The sequence below is a fragment of the Sturnira hondurensis genome, unplaced genomic scaffold, assembly GCF_014824575.4.
Source record: "Sturnira hondurensis isolate 20B ecotype Veracruz unplaced genomic scaffold, ASM1482457v3 Scaffold0006496, whole genome shotgun sequence".
In the NCBI taxonomy this organism is placed as follows: Eukaryota; Metazoa; Chordata; class Mammalia; order Chiroptera; family Phyllostomidae; genus Sturnira; species Sturnira hondurensis.
Genome location: NW_028079127.1, coordinates 22970822 through 22991384, shown reverse-complemented (window position 1 = coordinate 22991384; position 20563 = coordinate 22970822). Strand labels below are relative to the sequence as shown.

The 20563-nt window shown below is 48.5% G+C and overlaps 1 protein-coding gene across 5 annotated transcripts in view; it reads left to right on the top strand.

Moving 5' to 3' along the window:
* The window catches only part of TMEM177 (transmembrane protein 177), a 31894-nt gene extending 12985 nt beyond the window's left edge, over window positions 1–18909 (top strand). For 2 of the 5 annotated variants that reach the window (XR_005067025.1, XR_005067022.1), the window contains exons 2-4: window positions 10858–11003; window positions 14631–14748; window positions 18209–18908. The gene's annotated coding sequence lies outside the window, so the exon portion shown is untranslated. Of the gene's footprint in view, window positions 1–46; window positions 1787–3871; window positions 3933–10857; window positions 11004–14630; window positions 14749–18208 lie in introns of those variants that run through there. The other 3 variants (XR_005067023.1, XR_005067024.1, XR_005067026.1) reach the window with 3 other exon arrangements.
* Window positions 18910–20563: the final 1654 nt, after the last annotated feature.

Sequence of the window (20563 nt, the reverse complement as noted above, 5' to 3'; positions counted from 1 at the left end):
AGGCCAGTGTGGAAGCACAGGGGGGGGGGCACCCAACAGTCTGGGATGGGAGGTGTGCAGGAAGGACTTCTCAGAAGAGAGGATCCCTGGTGCTGGAACCCTTACGTGTGAGTTAAAGAAGCTAATGCTAATAACACCAGACGTGTAACAGTGATGTGCCACACCCTTTACCTGTATTAATTTATGTAATCCCCACAACAATCCTGTCATCCCCATTTTCAGATGGGGAGATCAAGGCATAGAGAGTAAATGGTTTCCCACCAGCTAGTGCTAGACTTGGGATCTGAAAAAGGTAGTCTGGCTCTAGTGCGATGCTCTTTGCCACTATACCGTATTAGCCAGGTGAAATCGGCTGTGTGCATAGCCTGAACAAAAGCCAGAAATGAGATAGTCTGTGTGGTTTTGTATCAGTCAGGGCCCAACCAGGAGACTGAAACCACATAGTAATTTGAACATGGAAAGTTCAATATGAAGAGTTACTATTATCCTGTAAGGAATTCTTGTTACTATTACAACAGGAGGTTGGAGTGATTAGGGATTAGCTTTTAAGAAATCAAGAGAACTCTAGGAGTGCATGAGGAGCAACCCCTGCCCCTGCCCAGTCTGAGATCCAGACCTCAGTGGAGACGGTGCCAACATGGCTCATGGTGTGGAGAAGGTGCTAGTCAGATGCTACACTGGCATAACTTGCTGGAAACACCCTGTTTGGGGTAATAGGGAAGACATCCACCGCAGGTGCCCCACTTTGGCACGCAATGCAAAGCCACCTGAGGGAATGCTGGGGTCCTCGGTGAGGGACCTCAGCAGTAGTGCTGTGCCTTGAAGTCGTTGGGAAAGCCAGGGCAGCTGCAGGGTTCCAGCACCGTGGAGGAGCCCACTGCTGGAGAAACTGCCCTGCAAGAGCCTGGCAAGCGGAGCACACGAGCCAAGAAGAGAAAAATCCAGTCCTGCCTCTGTGTCCATCCAGCACCCTCAACTAAAAAAATTAAACACTGTGCCATCTGGGGAGAAATGTTTAGAGTGTCCATCTCCATTTTCTCAGAGCAGGCGATGAAGGATGATGGCTTTGAAATTGAGAGGCAATAAATTAGTAACTGGTCCAATTGTCAAAGAATAAAACCCAGCATGATGGCATAGACTACAGGGAGGGAATAGGAAGACATGACCTGAGGGTCCTGGCAGGAACCAGAGGACACAGGGACTTGTGGGCCGTGGTGAGATATTCAGTCTATTGTAACTGCAGTGGGAGCCCTTGAGAATGTTATAGCAAGAGAAGGCCATAGTAATGCTTGGATTTTAGAAAATGACTTCAGTGTGGACAATTGGTTGAGGGCGAGCAGAGTGACAGTTTGGGGAAGGGCCCATTGTAGTAACAGGGTAGATATGGTGGCCGAATTTAGCAGTGGCAGTGGAGATGGAAAGAAGCGGGACCCAGGCTACATTTAGGAGGTGGTTTTGTTGAAATGTGGCGGTGCACTGGGTCTGCGGTGGGGGTGGGGGGGCCATGCCAGAAGTCATGGTCAGGAATGTCTCCTGGGTTTAGGCTTGACAGCTGGGTGTCTGGGGTGCACCCCCTGCCCCTTCTCTCCCTGCAGAACTTACTGATGCTAAGTCACATTCTCTGTCTCCTGGGATGTCTTTCCTCTTGATTATGCTTCTTTGGAAAGACAGTGTTGCTGAGAACGATAATAATGATGATGATTGAAGCCTTTAACCCACCAGGATGCTTGAGAGCTTCCTGACCAAAAAGAATGAGTAAGATTATTCAGAGCAAAGACTAATGGAGGTGAATACTGGTGTTTGTGGGCTGGATCCTGCCACTCCTTCCTCAAGTGTGCCTCTCCCCCTGCCTCTCCAATTCAACCCTGCTGAAATCTAGCGGGCCTGGGAACACAAGCTTATTTTTGCATTGCTTGAGCCACCTGGACTCAAAGCCTACCTGGCTGTGGAGTTCTTCCAATCCAGCCCCTTAGAGCATTTGTTCCCTAACAGGCCCTGCTCCCTGCTATAAATCAAAGGAAAGTCATATCAGTGGTTCCAGACACAAGTTCTCACCCTCCCTCTCATCCCACCTGCTGTGCGTGATGGCTGTGAGCACCTGCAGGCATGGTGCAGGACTGGGGGGCCTTCCGCTGGTTCCTTGGCCTAAGGAACAAACTGGTGCCAGAGCCACGTGGAATTAGGCAGGGGGACAAGCACCCACAGAGCACATAGCAGTGTCACTGCTTCATAAGTCAGACCCTCTGATTTATTATAGATTCTACTGATGTCATCAAACAAGACCTGCCAGAGTCTGACCCTTTGACACTGACCAGCTGGACAGGCAAGGACACGAAACAGCCTGGCTGTGATTCTGCTTGCTTTCACACAGCACAGTCAGGTGGACACCCTCTGCTCACGAGCTTAGTTTTCCAAGACCTTAAGAATTTTCCCACCATCTTTCACATGTGAAAAAATGAAGGTCCTAGCTCTTTTCCCAACAGAGGGACACCCTCACTTTCCTGGACCCCTGAACTTAATTTTCCTGAATCAGTCCCAGAGGTAAACATGGAAGGCCCATGCTATTTCCCATTGTTTGTGAGCCATCCTGTAGCCCTAAAATGTGTCTCTGTCAATTTGCTGGGGCAGGAAAGAGGCAGAATCAGGGTCCCAGGAGGCTGGGTCCACTGCGGTGCTATTGGCCAGGGTGTGAGTCTGTGCCACTCCAGGCAGCCTTTGCCTCAGGACCAGACACGTGGGTAGATCCTGGCTCTGCAGCTTATGCCCCTGAGCGTGTTACCAACTCTCACTGTACCTCAGTTTCCCCATCTATAAATGGTAATAATGATAATGCACACTCTTGGGGTGTTTGTTTGTTTTTTTAATAAATATTTTATTTATTTATTTTAGAGAGAGGGGAATGGAAGGAGAAAGACTAGGAGAGAAACATCAATGTGTGGTTGCCTCTCATGTGTCCTCTGGGGACCTGGCCTGCAACCCAGGCATGTGCTCTGACTGGGAATAAAACCAGTGACCCTTTGGTTCACAGGCCCATGCTCAATCCACTGAGCTACACCAGCCAGGGCCTGAGGTGTTTTTTTTAAGAATTTAATGAGTTGATATTTGTAAAGCACTTTGAGCAGTGTCTGGCACAGTGACAGATTGAGGAAATGAGTAGATCTTTATTCAGGAAGGCTCGGTGGTTGGGAAGTGGTCCAGGTGGCACCTTTGGAAATGTTCAGGTGATGGTGACGTAAGCCAGGGCTGGCAGTACTGCCCTCCACTGTGTTCCCAGCCCCCTGGCAGAGTTTTATTCACATGTCTGACTCCCCACCCTCCCACCAGCTGGGAACCTCTCCAAGGGCAACAGGGCCATTCCCACCCCCTAGTCCCAGTACCTGTTAGAGTCGGTGTTCAGGAAGCGTTTGTGGAATACATGACCGAGTTGTGCTGGGAGTCAAGGAGCGTGACTAGTGGGCAGACCCAGAGGTGCTGGCCTGGAAAGGTCAGCTCAGCCCACATTTCTCAGGGGCCCACAGGAGAGAGGCTGATGTGGTAAGGGCTCTGAACCCCAGTTTTGTCCCTCTGGAAAAGGTACCTACAAAGTGGCCCCCAGTACCTTCTGTCATTGCTCATAGTAGCAGCTGGAGGCCGCCCTCAGGCAGCAATCCCCAGGTCCAGACCAGCTGAATGGCACACTGATTGTCCTGTGCTGGTCCCTGGGGAGGAAGGTGTCCCAGCCTTGAGGTCTGGACTCAGCCCCTGCATGGGCAGGGGTCCTGGGCTGTGGAGGCACTCGGGAGCTGGGCCCAAGCTGCTCTGGTCTGGCCCTGGCCTGCCTTCTAACTGCAGACCAGAGCTTCCTTCATGTCCTAACTCCCATTTGATCCAGGTTGGATCTGGACCTAAGGCTCTTCCTGCTAGCCAAATGAATGCCCGGAGCCATCTGCTGGGTAAGCCACTGACAGCTGTTGGGAAAATGCTTGCATACATATGAATCAATTTTGTTTTCCCTCATATTAAGAACTTCAGTTGAGCAAGGGGAAATTTCCTAAATTATTCTGAGGTTACATTAACCTGAAGAAGGCAGTACTAACAGCCCAGGGGAAAGGCAGAAGCTAGAAGCTGAGAGACAACCAAGGACACCAGCAAGCAGGATGCCCTGTGGCCTAAGGAGGAAGGTACTGTGGTGTTGTAGCCACAGGTTTGTGGCCCCTTATAACAGTGCTGGGCCCATGTTCCCCTGGCTGGGCTGATGCTGGGCTGGTCCTCGGCAGAGGTGGCTTTGTGCTCACCAAGGTGAGCAGAGCTTTCACATCTCCCCAGCCCTCACAGGAAGTCTTGCCCTAGGCCTGTTCTGCCCAGTCCCATATGCAACTCCCGCCACAGAACAATAGCACAGCTCCCACGCAGGGAGCAGCTGCTCTGTGCAAGGCTGTTTCCTTACATTGCCTTGTTTAATCGCCAAAACCCATTAAAGAAAAGCAGGTATTAGTCCCCTGGTCCAGATGGGAAGCAGCAGCTTGAGAGGTCAGGTAACTTGCCTGTGGACACACAGCTATTGCTGGTAGGGCCAGGATGAGACTCCTGGAGCCCCAATGCAAAGCCACTGCTCTTCTAATGAGGCTGCAGCCTCACTGGGAAAGGACGGACTGCCTAGGGTTTCTATAGCTGAGACAGCGACACCCTTTGGTGAAGTGACAAAGCTTCCTGGAGACCCCAGGGAGCCCCACTACCCTGCTGGGCATTCTAGTTGAACGTACTTGAAGCATTAGTACATGGGGTCCCCAGGAGCCCCGACAGGAGCATTTCAGTCACTAACTCACTGCTTTGTCACATAGGGATATGATACGATGCTGTCCTGAGTTCTCTCTTCTGAAAGTTTGGTTCTTTGTAAAACTTCCTCTAAGGAGAGAAAGATGGAGAGTGAAATTAAGTCGGCTTCAGAAAAGGAAGCTCTGAACCACCTGGGGCACTTGTTACATGCAGATTCCCAGGCCTACCTGAGAACCACTGCATGAGACTGTGCAAGACGCAGGAAGCTGCAGTGTTCAACCTTCAAGCTGCACTGGAGCTTGTCTCTGAGGTGACTTGTGTGTACCCTAAAGCTTGAGAATCGCTGCTTTTAGATAAGCCAGCATTTAGGTTAATGTTCTTTAAATACCTGAGGAGTGGAGCCTCTCAAATCGACGCAACCGCTTGCGGGGAAAAGGCTTTGGCCACACCTGAAGGAAGCAAAGGTCTCCTGTAGAAACCAAGTGGCCCACCCATGCACACCAGCAGGAGCCCTGAAGAACAGACACGCACAGCACACACACAGACAGTCTTGCCCCAGGCAGCATTTGGAAGTCTAATGCAAATAAGGGTGCTATTAATTCCCTGGTCCCATCACGTTCTCTCTCAGGTAGTCAAAGCAGAGATGTGGGGAGAGAGTTGGTCATATATAGTGGACCCTGAAAAGTCATGGGACCCTAATTGACTAGCAGGGATGGAGCCCACACTGTGAGTGGGTTGTGCTCTTTGCCACCTGTGTGAACACCACAGTGGACCAGGTTCTGTTCCCAGCTACTCCCTACCCCTTTGAAGGTAGGCATGGCCACATGGACCCACTCTGGCCAGTGGTTCTGATAGATGGCAGGGTCACTTCCATATGAAAGAATTCAAGAGCCAGGAGGTCTCCATCTTCCCTTGTCCCAATGGGCCTCCTGATGTTGGGTCTCCAAGTGGGGATGGCATAGAGCAGAAACCTGGCAACCCATGGACAGACATGTAGTGGAAGCAAAAGTAAATCTCTGTGGTTTTACGGCACACATTCGGGGTTATTTGTTACCACCTAATTATCTACCCCTCCTGCTGCAATACCACACTTAAGAGCCAAACCACCACAAGGGTTAAACTCACTCTGCTTAGACAATTCATGTAATGTGGGCACTAAATGAGAAGGGGGTTGTGGAGTGGCTCATTAATAGGAGGTGATCATTCTGCTCACTGGAAGCAGTACTGCAGATTCTAGATGCTTAGGCCTCTACAGCCATTGTCAGCTGATGCTGAAAAGCCTTGCTAAAAAACAAACACCAAGCAATGACTATGCAATACAGAGCTGCTAAAAATGCTTCATTTATCAGTGGGAGAGTGTCTTTGTGTCTTTCTTTTTTTTCTCCCTTGAAAGAGCTCAGCAAAGGTGATAATCCTGGAATGTGAACAAAAGAGGACTGGGAAAGCTCCATTTCTCAATTTTCTGTCTCCCACCCCCGCCCTTCACACCCATTTCTTTGAAAAGCTGAAAGCAATGCACAGATGTAAGGAGCTGTGTTCATTCTTGTGAACAAGAATGAACAAGCCCCCCTTGGTTCCCATGGTAGCCTGGCATGATCTGCCATGCACTTTTCACACCACATTTTGTCTGGTACCTTGTCAGTCTCTGCCAACTGGGCTGTGAATGTCTCTTGGAGAAGGGTAGAGCCTTCCTTCCTACATCTAGGCCACCTGGCTGAGCACCTGGCATTTTAGGTGAGAGGAGAGCAGAGTAAAAGTAGAGAGGCCAGGAGACAGCACCATGAGCCCTGGCTGGTATGGCTCCGTGGATTGAATGCCAGTGTGTGAATCAAAGGGTTACCAGTTTGATTCCCAGTGAGGGCACATGCTTGGGTTGTGGGCCAGGTCCCCAGTGGGTGGTGTATGAGAGGCAACAACATGCTGTTGTTTCTCTCCTCTTTCTCCCTCCCTTGCCCTCTTTCTAAAAATAAATAAATGAAACCTTTTTTTTTAAAGTAGAATTCAGCATACATGAAAAAAAAGGCACCATGAGAAGAGGATCCCTGTAAGCCCAAGAGTAACCCATCCCAAAAGCATTTACTGAGCACCCACTATGTACAGTCACGGTGCAAGGTGCCGGGGACAAGTCCAGATGCATTAATCAGTTTACAAACACACACACACACACACACACACACACACACACACACATATTTTACTTTTCAACAGTATGGTGAGGTGAGCTGTATATAAATGATCCTGTTTCACCTAGAAGAGGGTGGGTTTATAGAGTTTATGTCAGATATGGTAAAAAGGGGTGTGGCCTGGGCCATGTACCTGCCTTGAGTCCTGGCTTTGCCCCCAGTGGAAGTGCGACCTCAGGGTAAAAGAAGGGGTGCTGGCCCTGCACCCACACCCTTCCCACCACGCCTGGCCTGGCCTGAACCCCGGGACTGCTCGATTCACTGAACAGGAGATGACCAAGTGCCATGAGTCTCATGGCAGGCTCAGGCCTGGGGTCAGGTGGGACCAGGGAGAGGGGCTGCAGGCCTGGACCACCTCATCTCCAGGTCCACAGACCCCCTTCAGGGCCTGGCTGAGGAGGCACACAGTGAATAAATTCATGATCGGGAAATGGGCAGCCTGGATGGGGCAGTGGCCAGAAATCCCAGCTTTTCAAGAGCATGAGGTCAGACATCGATGCTCAGAGACTAAATCTGACCCAAGGTTCCATGCCCTGGGAGGATGGGGCTGGGTGAGCAGCTGTTGAGGTCATCATTGAGAGCCCTGTCAATCCCAGGAGGACTGAGCTGCTGGTGTTGTCACTCACCTCACAGTAACCACCAACTTGGGGGTGGTGACATCTTGACATGTATCTACCACACTACTACCTCAGCCCCTTCCTCCCCAGCATATTGCTGGTCATGCTGTTTGCACCCTCCCCTGGTCTTTCCTCCCACCGCATGTTGCAAGTCATGTGGGTTAGACCTCTTTAGAAGGGGAACAATGAAGGGGGCTGGAGAATAGCCTTTAAACACTAACCCCTAGGGATAACACCCAGGCCTCAGTTGTGTCAGCTCCAGGCCCAGGAAAGTCGCAAAACCGGACAAGTGATGGCAGAGCTGACAGCAGGACCAGCTGCAGGGACTAATGACCCCCTGCCCTGGCACAGACCAGTCAGTAGAGACCTTGGCCCTAAAAGGACACACCAGGAAAACTGATGAATATTCTGTGGAGATCCTCCTCTGGTACCTCCTGATAAATATTCTCAAGATGGAGGACCCAGGGTGACTGCATCCTGGGAGCACACCCACACCTTTCTCCTCCCCTTCTCCTTATGGCCCTGCCCGCTGCACTTTACGTTTATTTTTCTCTCTCCTAAATTCCAAGCGTTAGGTGGGATAGATGGCAAACCAAGACAGGCAAGAGAAGGGAGACATGCCTCACCCACTAACCCAGCTGTCCTGAGCCCAAAGTTCCCAAAGATTTGGGTTCCCATTACTTGAGGGAAGAAAGTTACAGTAGAATGAGGAGCCAAGGGAGAAGTAATGGTAGGCAGGAAGGAAGCCCTTGAAATTCTATGCATCATTTCCACTCTCTAGGAAAGAAAATATTTGAAACTGGGCTTTCATCCTAAGGCCTGAAAGGCATGTGAGGGCTCACAGTGCCCAAAGGAAGTCCATTAACACCTTTGGCTATTCATGCCCCTCCCTCCCCCGCCAAAGCTGGCACTACCTTTACCTGTCAATCAATATGTAACCCCCATCTCCCCCATCCTGCCAACTTATATAAGTCCTCAGAACAAAGGACTCACTCTGGCCACCCCCGCCCTGCTATGCCCCCCACCCCGCAACTCGCACACTTGCCGCCACAGCCTTTGGTTGTCCTTACCCTGCTTTGCCCTAAACCAATGCCTTCCCACCCCACCCCTGTCAGGATGGGCGGGGTAGGACAAAATGGCGGCTGAACTACAACCCGAAAAGACAGCTGATGTCAAACCAGAGAGCCGAAAGGGCGGGCTTTGCCAAAACGGATATCCGCATAGCAACCACCAATGATATATTGCCGCTTTGTTCAAAGAAGACCAATCCTCAGCTCCCACGAAAAGAGCCAACCAAAATAAAACCCCGTCATATTCCCTGCTTGGGCACGACTTCCCCAGCCCCATTGTGTGGATTGGAGAACCTCGCCCGGGTGCACAAACCCCAGTAAAGCTCTATACTGCCTAAATTTGTGGCTGATTGGTATTTCTTCCTCGGCAGAGCCTAAGAAAGCCTTTCAACTCCCACCTCAACAAGGCCCATTCTGTTCCATGAGAACATATCACCAATAAACCCTACTTGCACACTAATAGATTCGCTGATCTGTAATTCTTTACAGCATCCATAAGAACCAGGTCTCTCCTGGTAACACAAGGTCCCTTCTTTTGCCTCTGTAACTTGTTTCCTGAGTCCATTCCTGCTGTGGCTCACTTCTACTTCTGTGACTTTCTAAATCAACTTTCTCTTACAAGTTTTAGTGTTGGTGATACAGGGTGCAGCCAAGGGGGGGCCCAGAAAAGATTTGGAATGGTGTCCAGACCTCAAAGTGTACAGGAATATTGGAGGAAATATTATTAAAGATGTCCTCACCCCACCCAGGTGTCAGTTGGGGGAAGGGACGAATGGAGCAGGGCCATTGAGAGCTGTTTTGCATAGCAACAATTTTGCAGCTAACCTCTGGAATGGTCATTTAACATAACTATAACCTTTAACTGGTTTCATAGATATGCTAAATAGCTGTGGCCAAGTTTTGGGCCAGGGAGAACTGAGTGGCTGCGACCCAGGCTGGAATTGGGAGCTGCTTCTCTGAGATAGTGCCTACAGGAGAGCCATGTGGCTTTAGCAGAGTGAGAAACCCCCTCTTGGCCAGGTGAGGGGGAGAGCCATGCTGTTTTGGAAAGATGTAGACCCCTGTAGCCATTAGGAGGGAGAGCCACATGGTTTCAGCAGAGTGCAGACTCCCTCTTGGCCAGGTGAAAGGGAAGACCACGCAGCTTTGCCAGAATGGAGATCCCTGCGGCCAGGTGAAGGAGAAAGACGTGCGCTTTTGGTGGAGTGCAGCTTTGGTAGAAGAGGCCCACGCGGCTTTGGGGTGCTCCCTTTGGTTGAGTGGCCTGGAAAGCGGGAGAGACTTTGACTGGAACTTGGTACAAAGAACTCTTGCCAGTGAAAGGTGCCACATGACTTTGGATTAATTGGAGATCTTTCCTGGACAGGCAGGCGACACAGCTCACAGTGCCAGCAACCTGAAAAAAATGGATGTGTGCTCTTTTCCTGATTTACGGTACCCGGAGTTGGGACAGTGGGAGAAGGGAGTGCTGTGTGTGGGTGTGTGTAGGTGTATACCCTTAAAGACTTTAATATTTGAAGGAAGGCATTAGGCCTGAATAGCATTAAATAAACATTTTGTTTCCTTTTCACAAATCTCTGGCATTGAGAGATGTCTTTCAAATTGGCGGTGGACAGAAGAGCCTAGTAGATATTAGTATACCGTCCTTGGGAGGAGCCCCTATTTTCTGAAGCAGTTTTTGGCATCCCTGGGTGGGCCAAGTATCGCCGCCCCCCCCACCCCCTCAGGCCCTTGTTCGGTAACATTGGTTCTGAATTCTTTCTTAGCCAGAGTTCAAATACCAAGGTTGCTAAACCAAGGTCCAGTCTGACTCCACCTTTCTAACACCTGGTGCCATTTCACTGCAAACACTTTGACACCAATTCTCATTTAATCCTCAACAACAGCACTGCAATGTGAATATTCTTTGCAGATGAAGAAAGTGAGACTTTGGAATGGTTAAGTGATTGCCCATGGTCACATCCATCAGTAGGTTGTTTCATAGGGCAGGGTCAACTGCAAAGTCCATGATTTCTTCTGTCTCCCTCTGCCTCCCAGACTCAGTGGTAGGATCTGCCCCAAATAAGGTGGAAGCACCATTTCTAAGGTCTCCCTGCACACAGGTCTCCCAGCTCCTATTGAAGTGTTCTTTTCTCTAAAGGCCCTTTCTCCTGGCAGAGTTCTCTTTGTTTTTCTCCAAGCCTCTCCATTTGGGGATTAGATTACCTCTTTGCTTTTTCTGACTGTCTTAAGATCCTTACTGATGGCCTACACTGAAGACGTGCCACAGGCCAGGATAGTGCTGGGGGCACCAGGACCGGCATGCCATCAAGGGCACACCCCCACCTCCTCCTCCACCTGAGGGCCACCCCTATCCTGGGACAGGAGGGTGAGGACAGGTAAGACGAGAATAAGTGCAGGAGTATGAAGTGGCATGACTACTAAAACATTAGAGGATTTCTCCTCCATTTTCTCACCTCCTTTTCCCTTTTTCTCCCCAGTTACACCAGGGTTCCTTTCCTTCTGAAAGACAGGAAGAAGTATGAGAGCAGCAAAATAAAAGCAGTCACTTCCTGGCTTTTGTTTTTCAAAAGCCCTCCCAGATTGTTAGGGGAAGAGTCCCTTGGGCAGGGACAAAAGATCTGAGAGGAAACTGCTGGGGAATGAGAGCAAAGTTTCCTGCTGGGGGTAAGATTCTCAGGACTGTGAGAAGAGGGCTAGTCAGAGGGGAGGAGTTCAAAGGTAGGCTCTGAGCCCTGCTTTCTGAGCTGGGCCCCTGGGCTGTGACAGGACCAAGTAAGGAAATGGGATGTGAGAGTAGAGGGTAGCAACCCTCATTTCTAGGGAGGCACCAGGGAGGGGGAAGGGAGAGGTTGAAAAGTGAGTGGCTTTTTCCATTCCTTAGCTATTCTTTCAGAAAATCCACTGCCCCTGTGCAACGAGGGCCTCAGAGGGGTTCCCAGTGAAGAAGCCTTCAGTCAGAAATGCAGGGAATCTCCACGGGGGCTCCCTGGCTGCTGCCCAGGGGCATCTCAGCAAGTGCCTGAGGACAGATGACAGAGGCCTCATGGCTGCCAACATCCCCGGTGTTATGGCTATGTAGGCGTTCCCTCTTCCCTCCACCTCCTTTAGTTCATAATCCCACAAAAAGAGCACAGAGGAAACCCTGAAATGGTTGAAATCAAGTTACTACAATTTCTTGGCAGAATTGGAGTTAGAAATGTTAAAAATTAGAGCAAAATAAAGTTAACCTTTGTTCACCTGAGTCAGAGACAAGCAGAAATCCTGCAGAAGCTGGAGAAAGGGGTATATAGATTATACTGGAGGTTAGGAGTGTAGCCATGGAAGGCTTCCCAGAGGAGGTGAGGCCAAGTCAAAAATATGAAGGTTCTCATTAGGTATGCCAATTTAAATTTCCACCAGTGTCCAAGACACCCTGTTCTAACCAAGACAGTTTTCCATCCCAGGGAGACAAACACCCCTTGGGTGCTCAAAGCCCTGTGGGAACTTCTCAGCATGGTAGTCCCAGAGCCTGAGCACATACTGGTGACTGTGCTCCAGGTGTCACAGGTGGGCACAGGTAACCAGGTTCTTGGTGATCAGAACAAAGAATTGAACCGAACACCCAGAGTTTATAGCAGAGAACATGGGAGCAGGCTGATTCCAAGCAGAGATTGACCTCACGGGCTGGAGGTGATACAGGGTGCAGCCAAGGGGGGGGCCAGAAAAGATTTGGAATGGTGTCCAGAACTCAAACTGTACAGGAATATTGGAGGAAATATTAAGATGTCTCACCCGCCTCCCCCCAAGGTGTCAGTTGGGGGAAGGGACGAATGGAGCAGGGCCACTGAGAGCTGTTTTGCATAGCAACAATTTTGCAGCTAACCTCTGGAATGGTCATTTAACATATCTATAACCTTTAACTGGTTTCATAGATATGTTAAATAGCTGTGGCCAAGTTTTGGGCCAGGGAGAAGTGAGTGGCTGCGACCCAGGATGTAATTGTTGGCTGCTTCTCTGAGAGAGTGCCTGTGGGAGAGCCATGTGGCTTTAGCAGAGTGAGAAACCCCCTCTTGGCCAGGTGAGGGGGAGAGCCACACTGTCTTAGAAAGATGTAGACCCCTGTAGCCATTAGGAGGGAGAGCCACATGGTTTCAGCAGAGTGCAGACCCCGTCTTGGCCAGGTGAAAGGGAAGACCACGCAGCTTTGCCAGAATGGAGATCCCTGTGGCCAGGTGAAGAAGAAAGACACACGCTTTTGGTGGAGTGTGGCTTTGGTAGAAGAAGCCCACGCAGCTTTGGTAGAAGAAGCCCACGTGGCTTTGGGGTGCTCCTTTTGGCCGAGTGGCCTGGAAAGCGGGAGAGACTTTGACTGGAACTTGGTACAAAGAACTCTTGCCAGTGAAAGGTGCCTCATGACTTTGGATTAATTGGAGATCCTGCCTGGACAGGCAGGCGACACAGCTCACAGTGCCAGCAACCTGAAAAAAATGGACGTGTGCTCCTTTCCTGATTTACGGTACCCAGAGTTGGGACAGTGGGAGAAGGGAGTGCTGTGTGTGGGTGTGTGTAGGTGTATACCCTTAAAGACTTTAATATTTTAATGTAGGCATTAGGCCTGAGTGGCATTAAATAAGCATTTTGTTTCCTTTTCACAAATCTCTGGCATTGAGAGATGTCTTTCCAATTGGCGGCGGACAGAAGAGCCTAGTAGATATTAGTATACCGTCCTTGGGAGGGGCCTCTGTTTTCTGAAGCAGTTTTTGGCATCCCTGGGTGGGCCAAGTATTGCCCCCGCCTCGGACCCTTGTTCAGTAACAGAGGGACTCTGTTCTTACAGGGCGGACCCTCCTTGGTTAGTCTTGGCAGGCTTTTACTGCACGTGTGCAAGTCGTTGTATTACTTTAAAGGTGCTGCCCATGTGGTCTCCCAGGGCTTTCCCTGATTGGCCACCAGGGAACGGGGTCCTCCTATACTAGGTTCACCTTTCCATTCACCAGAGAATTATACTTCTCCATGTTAGAGACTGGTGAAAGGAAAGGAATTATTTATTCAAGTTATACAGACTTATGAGTAATGACTTAATGTCTTCACCAAAATCCCAAAGTCCCTTAAAACACCCACAAACACACATAGTCCTTCCTTCCCCCCTTTGCCCAGTCTGGGGTACCATATCTCAGGAAAAGAAATAGAAGTCCAGAGCTCAGGCAGCCCCTGGTTCTTCCCAGTAATCCATGCTCTGCTGGTAGGCCTCCCTTGGTTCCTGGCACCATCAGCTGTGTCACTGGGATCTCCAGTTCTTATTCCAAAAACCACATGGCACCCAGCAAGAGTCCTTTCACCCCTTTCCTTCCTGCAGTGTCTCCTGCATTCTTCCAAACTGCTAAGAGAGAGCTCTGCATCGCTGCTACGTCTTGCTTTCTGGCTTCCTTACCTGCATGGCAAAGGGAGACCCAAAGCCACATGATTCTCCCCTGCCAAAACTGCGTGGCAATTTTCTGCTAAAGCCACATGATGGTTCTTGTCATGGCTGCCACCCCTGGGTTTAACTCCCAGCTCTAATCTTCCTCTGCAGCCCCATTACTGACTCCGCCCACAATCAGCTACACTTGCCTTTTCTGGGCTGCCGTAGTAAGTCTGGGCAGGCATGGCCCCATGGCTTGCCGTGGAGCCAATCGTCTCCAAGCTCTCACACAGGCTCTGTAACAAGGGGAGTTGCCTCCCAATTACATCTTGGGTGGAAGTCACTCCTTTCTCCCTGGCTCAAAGCAAAGCCACAGCTATTTAACATATTAAGAAATCAGTTAAAGGTAATAGATATGTTAAATGACTATTCTAGAGGTTATCTGCCAAACCGTTGCTATGCAAAACAACTCAGTGGCCCTACTCCATGTATTCCATCCCCCAGCTCAGACTTGTGGGGGTGAGGACATCCCATATTTTTAATATTTTCTGAACACCCTGAGTTCTGGACCCCATTACAAACCCTTCTCTTGGGGGCCCCCTGGCAGCACCCTCTTACACAGGTATGATGCACAAGACTGCAGGAGTCCCTCTGGACACTGTTTTTCGAGGATGCCATGGCTGGCCAGCAGAGGGAGCAAGCTCACCACAGCCCAAGGCCCAGGAGCCCCAGGGAGAAAGGTTAAGGGGAAGCCCAGAATTCTGGGTCTTCTGGCACTTAGTAGTTTTCTAGGGAGTGGGCACATTTGTGAGTGCCAGATTCGACCCTGGGTGTCCCTCCATCTTCCCTCAGCCCTGAGCCCAGCCTCGCATTTTCTGAAGAACTGTTCTTTCAGGTGCTGCCCAAGCCTTCTCCTGACTTGCAAATGGGCAAAGCAAGGTTAGGACTTAATGGCCCAAAGTGGTTTCCAGGGATCCTGGAATGGCCAAGCTTCTGGTATTTCTCACCTAGACTCCCCAAGCCTCCCTGGAGAGACCTCCATGAACTGCATCACTAAAAATGAAAGGTACAGAAGAATAATTATGGGCAAAGATGCCCCTTGTAAATTGAACAGAAAACAATCTAAGCCTCCACTGATATTATTACTGCTGCTGCTACAGCGGTTACCAATTGGGAATTAGCATCCTGCTGCCCTCTGCCACCGTCTGGGCAAAATTCCAGGGGCAAAGGTTTGGTGCTAAAGGAAAGGAATCTTTATTCAAAAGCTTCACAATGTTGGAGTAATAGCTTTCCACATGCATTAGTCACTTAAGCTAAACTCACTCTTTAATTACAGCTTTAATCACTTAAACCTAATAATTAAGGCTAAGCTCTTAACACCTGAGTTCTCCTACCATTCCCTGTTAGTCTTAACTTTCTTATTTCTATAGGGTTAGTTTACAAACTAAAACAACATAAGATACAAAAGCTACACAATTTTGTAAGAATGGCAGACTTCTGCCTCAGGGCTTGTCCCCTCCAGAACACCCAAGGAAGAATAACCCTGCACCCCTCTGGCAGCCCAGCCAGACCCTAGGCTGTGCCTGGAGTTTCTTCCCATCCAAAAATACAATCAGTTGGGAAATGCAGCCAGCCACAGCATAATCATCCAGGCATCCTCGAGGAGGAAGAAAGCCAGAGAGAGGCAGCCTGAGAGCCCTTCTTTTATTTCAAATCTTCTGGCCCATAATTCCATGTGCTCTGAAGGCATTCAACTTCTCAGCCAATCCTGTCCTAGACTGTTTACCACTGCCCTGGGCAAACACCTCCTACGGCCCCTCCCTAACCTTTGTTATTCCTCCCCAGTGATTTGATTGGGTCTCTCAGTATCACAGCTACTACTACTAATAAATTGTAGACCCACCAAATGATGAAATATTACTTAGCCATTAAGAATACTGTCTTTAGCTCCCTGGAATGCAATGAACTGACTAATCCCAGAGTATTTGAGTCACACTGCCCCCCTCTCCCACGCCTTGCTTCCGGGAGGACAACTGTGTGAGGTTATTAGTGTGCCAGACCTCCAACCTATGGGATCAAGAAAAGAAAGTTGAGGGCTTCCATCAAGATGGAGGCATAGGTGGAAGCACTGTGCTTTCTCCCACAATCAAGTTTGAATACAACAAAGGTTTGGTAAACAAAGACGCAGCCAAAGAACAGAATATTGAACTACACAGAAGTCCAACAACAACGAACCATTCAACCAGAATGGTAAGAGGGGCGGAGCCAGCTTCGAAGCAGGGCCGGGCAGGAAAGATCCCCTGACCCAGGAGCGCAGGCAGCTGGAGTAGCAGCTGGTGGCAGTGTGGACCCAGTGAGAGTGCGGGGCAGGCTGGCTGAGGTCACACATTTGTGCGCAGATAAGCCAGCAGAGGAGTGAGCAGTGGGACAGACCACGCAGGCCCCAGCCGGTAAACCCAGTGAGTGCGCAAAGTGGCGGGCTGACTGAGGTCGCACATTTGGGTGCAGTGGGACGGATGCATGACCCCAGCAGGGGGAGGCGACAGACCAGACTGCCATTGCTTTCCTTTGACCCTGCCCCCACATACAGCGTCACTACCCAGCAACTGAGTGGCCCCACTCTGGTGAACACCTAGGGCTCCGCTCCTCATACGTAACAGGTATGAATAGTCCAAAATATGGCTCAAGAAGAACTCAAAGCCCCAGAGCCAATAACTATAAGCGACCAAGAAATAGCCAACCTATCAGATGCACAGTTCAAAATACTGGTGATCAAGATGCTCACAGAACTGGTTGATTTTAGTCACAAATCAGAGGAACAAATGAAGGCTAAACTAATTTAAATGAAGCGAAATGCACAGGAAACCAATAGTGATGGAAAGGAAACTGGGACTCAAATCAAGGGAGTGGACCAGAAGGAAGAATGAAACATCCAACCAGAAAAGATTAAGAAACAACAATTCAAAAAAAGGAGGAGAGGCTTAGGAACCTCCAGGATATCTTTAAACTTTCCAACATCCAAATTATAGGGGTACCAGAAGGGGAAAAGAAACAGCCATGAGTGGAAAACTTATTTGAACAAATAATAAAGGAGAACTTCCCCAGTTCTGGCAAAGTATATAGACTTCCAGGAAATCCAGGAAGCTCAGAGAGTCCCAAAAAAGTTGGACCCAGGAAGGAACACACCAAGGCACATCATAATTACATTACTGAAGATTAAAATGAAGGAGAGAATCCTAGAAGCAGCAAGAGATAAGGGGACAGTCACCTACAAAGGAGTTCCCATCAGACTGTCAGTGGATTTCTTAAAAGAGACCTTACAGGCAAGAAGGGGCTGGAAAGAAGTATTCCAAGTCATGAAATCCAAAGACCTACAGCCAAGATTGCTTTATTCAGTAAAGTTTTCATTTAGAATGGAAGGACAGATAAAGTGCTTCTCAGATAAGATCAAATTCGAGGAGTTCATCATCACCAAACCCTTATTATATGAAATGTTAAAGGGACTTATCTAAGAAAAAGAAGATGAAAAATATGAACAGTGAAAGGACAGCAAACTCACAGTTATTAACAACCACACCTAAAACAAAAGCAAACCAAGAGGACAGCTAGATCAGGAGTGGAACCATAGAAATGAAGAACACATGGAGGGTTAGCAACAGGGGAGTCGGAGGAGGAGAAGGGGGGAGAAGGTACAGAAAATAGCATAGACAGTAGGTAGAAAACAGGGGGAGGGAAAGAATAGTGGGGGAAATATAGAATCTAAAGAACTTGAGACCCGTGGTCATAAACTAAAGGGGGGGAATGGGGGGGTGCAGGGTAGAGGCGAATGAAGAGGGGAATAGAACAACTGTAATGGTATAATCAATAAAATATATTTTTTAAAAAAGAAATACTGTCTTTAACCCTGGCTGGTGTAGCTGAGTGGCTTGAGCACCAGCCTATGAAATAAAGGATTGACAGTTCAATTCCCAGTCAGGGCACATGCCTGGGTTGCAGGCCAGGTCCTCAGTGTGGGGCATGTGAGAGGCAACCACACATTGATGTTTCTCTCTCTCTCTTTATCCTTCCCTTCCCCTCTCCCTAAAAATAAATAAAACCTTTTTTTAAAAGAATTCTGTCTTCAAAGGATATTTAATGACCTGGCATAGCAATCATAATATAATGTGCTATGTGCTAATTCTTCCTCCTTTGTTCCTGCAGAAGCATTTTCTGCTTTGCTGTGCATCCCAGGAAGTCAGCCCCAGCAGACTGCTTTATCCTGACTCCGTTGCCTTCCAGCTGAATTGGATTCAGCCACTGAGGACACCAGCAGGAGATGCAAGGGTAGTAGGAGGGAGAGGTCAGGTTGTGTCTTCTCCACTCTCCTTGTCTCAGCACCTCTAGGACTATAGCTGCTGCTGGGCATCCCTCCTCAAAACTCGCAGCTTCCTTTGGGCTCTGGTACCACCATTTTACTTTCTTGCCCTTTCAGCCAAGGTGCTAACAGCTCCCTGCTGTGGCCAGCTCCTGGGTGCCTCAGCATCCTTTGTTGGACCCCTTTAGCTTACCTGCATCTTAGTAAATCACCCTTCACTAAACGACTCTTCATTTGAGCCATCAGAGTGAGTGCTGTTTCCTGTCAGGACTCTGACAACATGTTAAATGAAAAGAAAAGGATACAAAGCTTTGTACAGAAGAAAAGACCAGATGCTTTGTCTGCACTGTTCTCCTGAGCCCTCACAGCACTGTGGTGGCATGCAGTTGAAAGGAGCATTGATCCCAGATTCAAATTTAGAAAGCGTTTGAAGGGATATTCAATGTCTTTATTAAAAGGGAAGAATATGCTGACAAAGGAAAGTTAAAAAGGCACACAACATTTATTTCATTTTAAAATTGCCATAAGTTACAGATTGTATTTTTTAATGCATAATATTTTAATTCTTTCAAGAATGTGTTTCTGAGAAGAGGAGGAAGAGGCTGCTTGTTAAAGTAGGCCACATGAGCTCAGATGACCTGATATTTCCCTGCAACAAATTCTAACCCAGCTCAGAATAGGAGGGGACTTAATTTCTTAGAATCCCAGCTCCACCACTGTGTGACCTCAGTTTTTTAAATCTGTGAAATGATCAGATTAATACTTATTGTAAGGGTCATTGTGGTGATGATGAGACAGTGTATAAAAAGTGTCTGGTCCTGTGCCCAGGTCTCTACAACTGTGATTTCCCCTTCTATCCTTCAACCATGTCAAGAGAGGAAAAGTTACTGCTGTGGCTGCCTGGTAAAGAAAAAATGAGGTGTGATAGGCAAAAGCTTTATACTATGACCTAGTGTCCAGCACACAATAGCAGCCCTTAATAAATAGTTGACAAACCAGTGAAGGAAAAATAATATCTTACCCAGATCTTCTCTCCCCAGGTTGCACTCCAGATAACTCTCCATAGCCTCATCTCTTTCCCCAAAGGATCTTTATTCTCTGTCCCATTGTATTCGTTTTTTTATTGCTGTGAAAACAATTTTCACAAACTTAGTGGCTTAAAGCAACACATTTATCATCTCAGAGTTTCTGGGCACAGACTAGCTGGTACTGCTGCTCGGGTGACAGGCTGCAATCAAGGGACTGATGGGGCTGCATTCTTATCTGAAGGCTTGACTGGAGTTGGTCCCAGACATGGACACAGGCAGTAGACTCTCAAGATCACACAGACTGACTCAGCTTGCTGACAGAATTCATCTTCTGAGATGTAGGATGAAGGTCCCTGTGTTCTTACAGCTGTCAACAAGAGCCCCTTCTCAGCACCTAGAAGTTGCCCACAGTTCCTTGCCAACTGGCCATCTCACCATGTGCAGCTTCCTTCTCCAAAGTCAGCATAAAAGAATCTCTCTCCAGTCTGCTTAGAGCTGTGTGTGTGTAACACACATATATGTGGTCACCTCTGCCATATATAGGCATGCCATGGAGATACTGCAGGACCACCGCAATAAAGTAATATTGCATTAAACTAAGTCACATAAGTTTTTGGTTTCCCAATGCATATAAAAGGTATGTTTACACTATGTTGTAGTCTATTAAGTGCTCAATAGCATCATGTCTAATAAAACAATGTACATACCTTAATTTAAACATGCCTTATTGCTAAAAAATGCTAACCATCATCTGAGCCTTCGGTTAGTCATAATCTTTTTTGCTGGTGAAGGGTTTTACCTTCAATTTGAAAAATGGCAGTAGCTGCAAAGCACAATAAAGTGAAGCACAATAAAACAAGGTATGCCTCTAATGTACCCTTATAAGGGGAGTGACAGTCCATTTCCTTTTCCATATCCTATTGGTTGGAAGTGAGTCCCGGGTCCTTCCCACACTCAGTAGGAGAGAGTGGGAATTACACAGAGTGTGACTCATTGGGGGTCAGTGTATGTGAACCACACCTATCCCCTCAGAGTCCTGTTATCCTTTGGGTGATGAACAAACACGTATTATCCTTCCATGAACACTATTTGCACTTTTATCAGGACATTCAGGAAATAACATTCTTTATCCCAAGATAATTGTGATAATAGCAGGTATACTGGTTGGTTGTT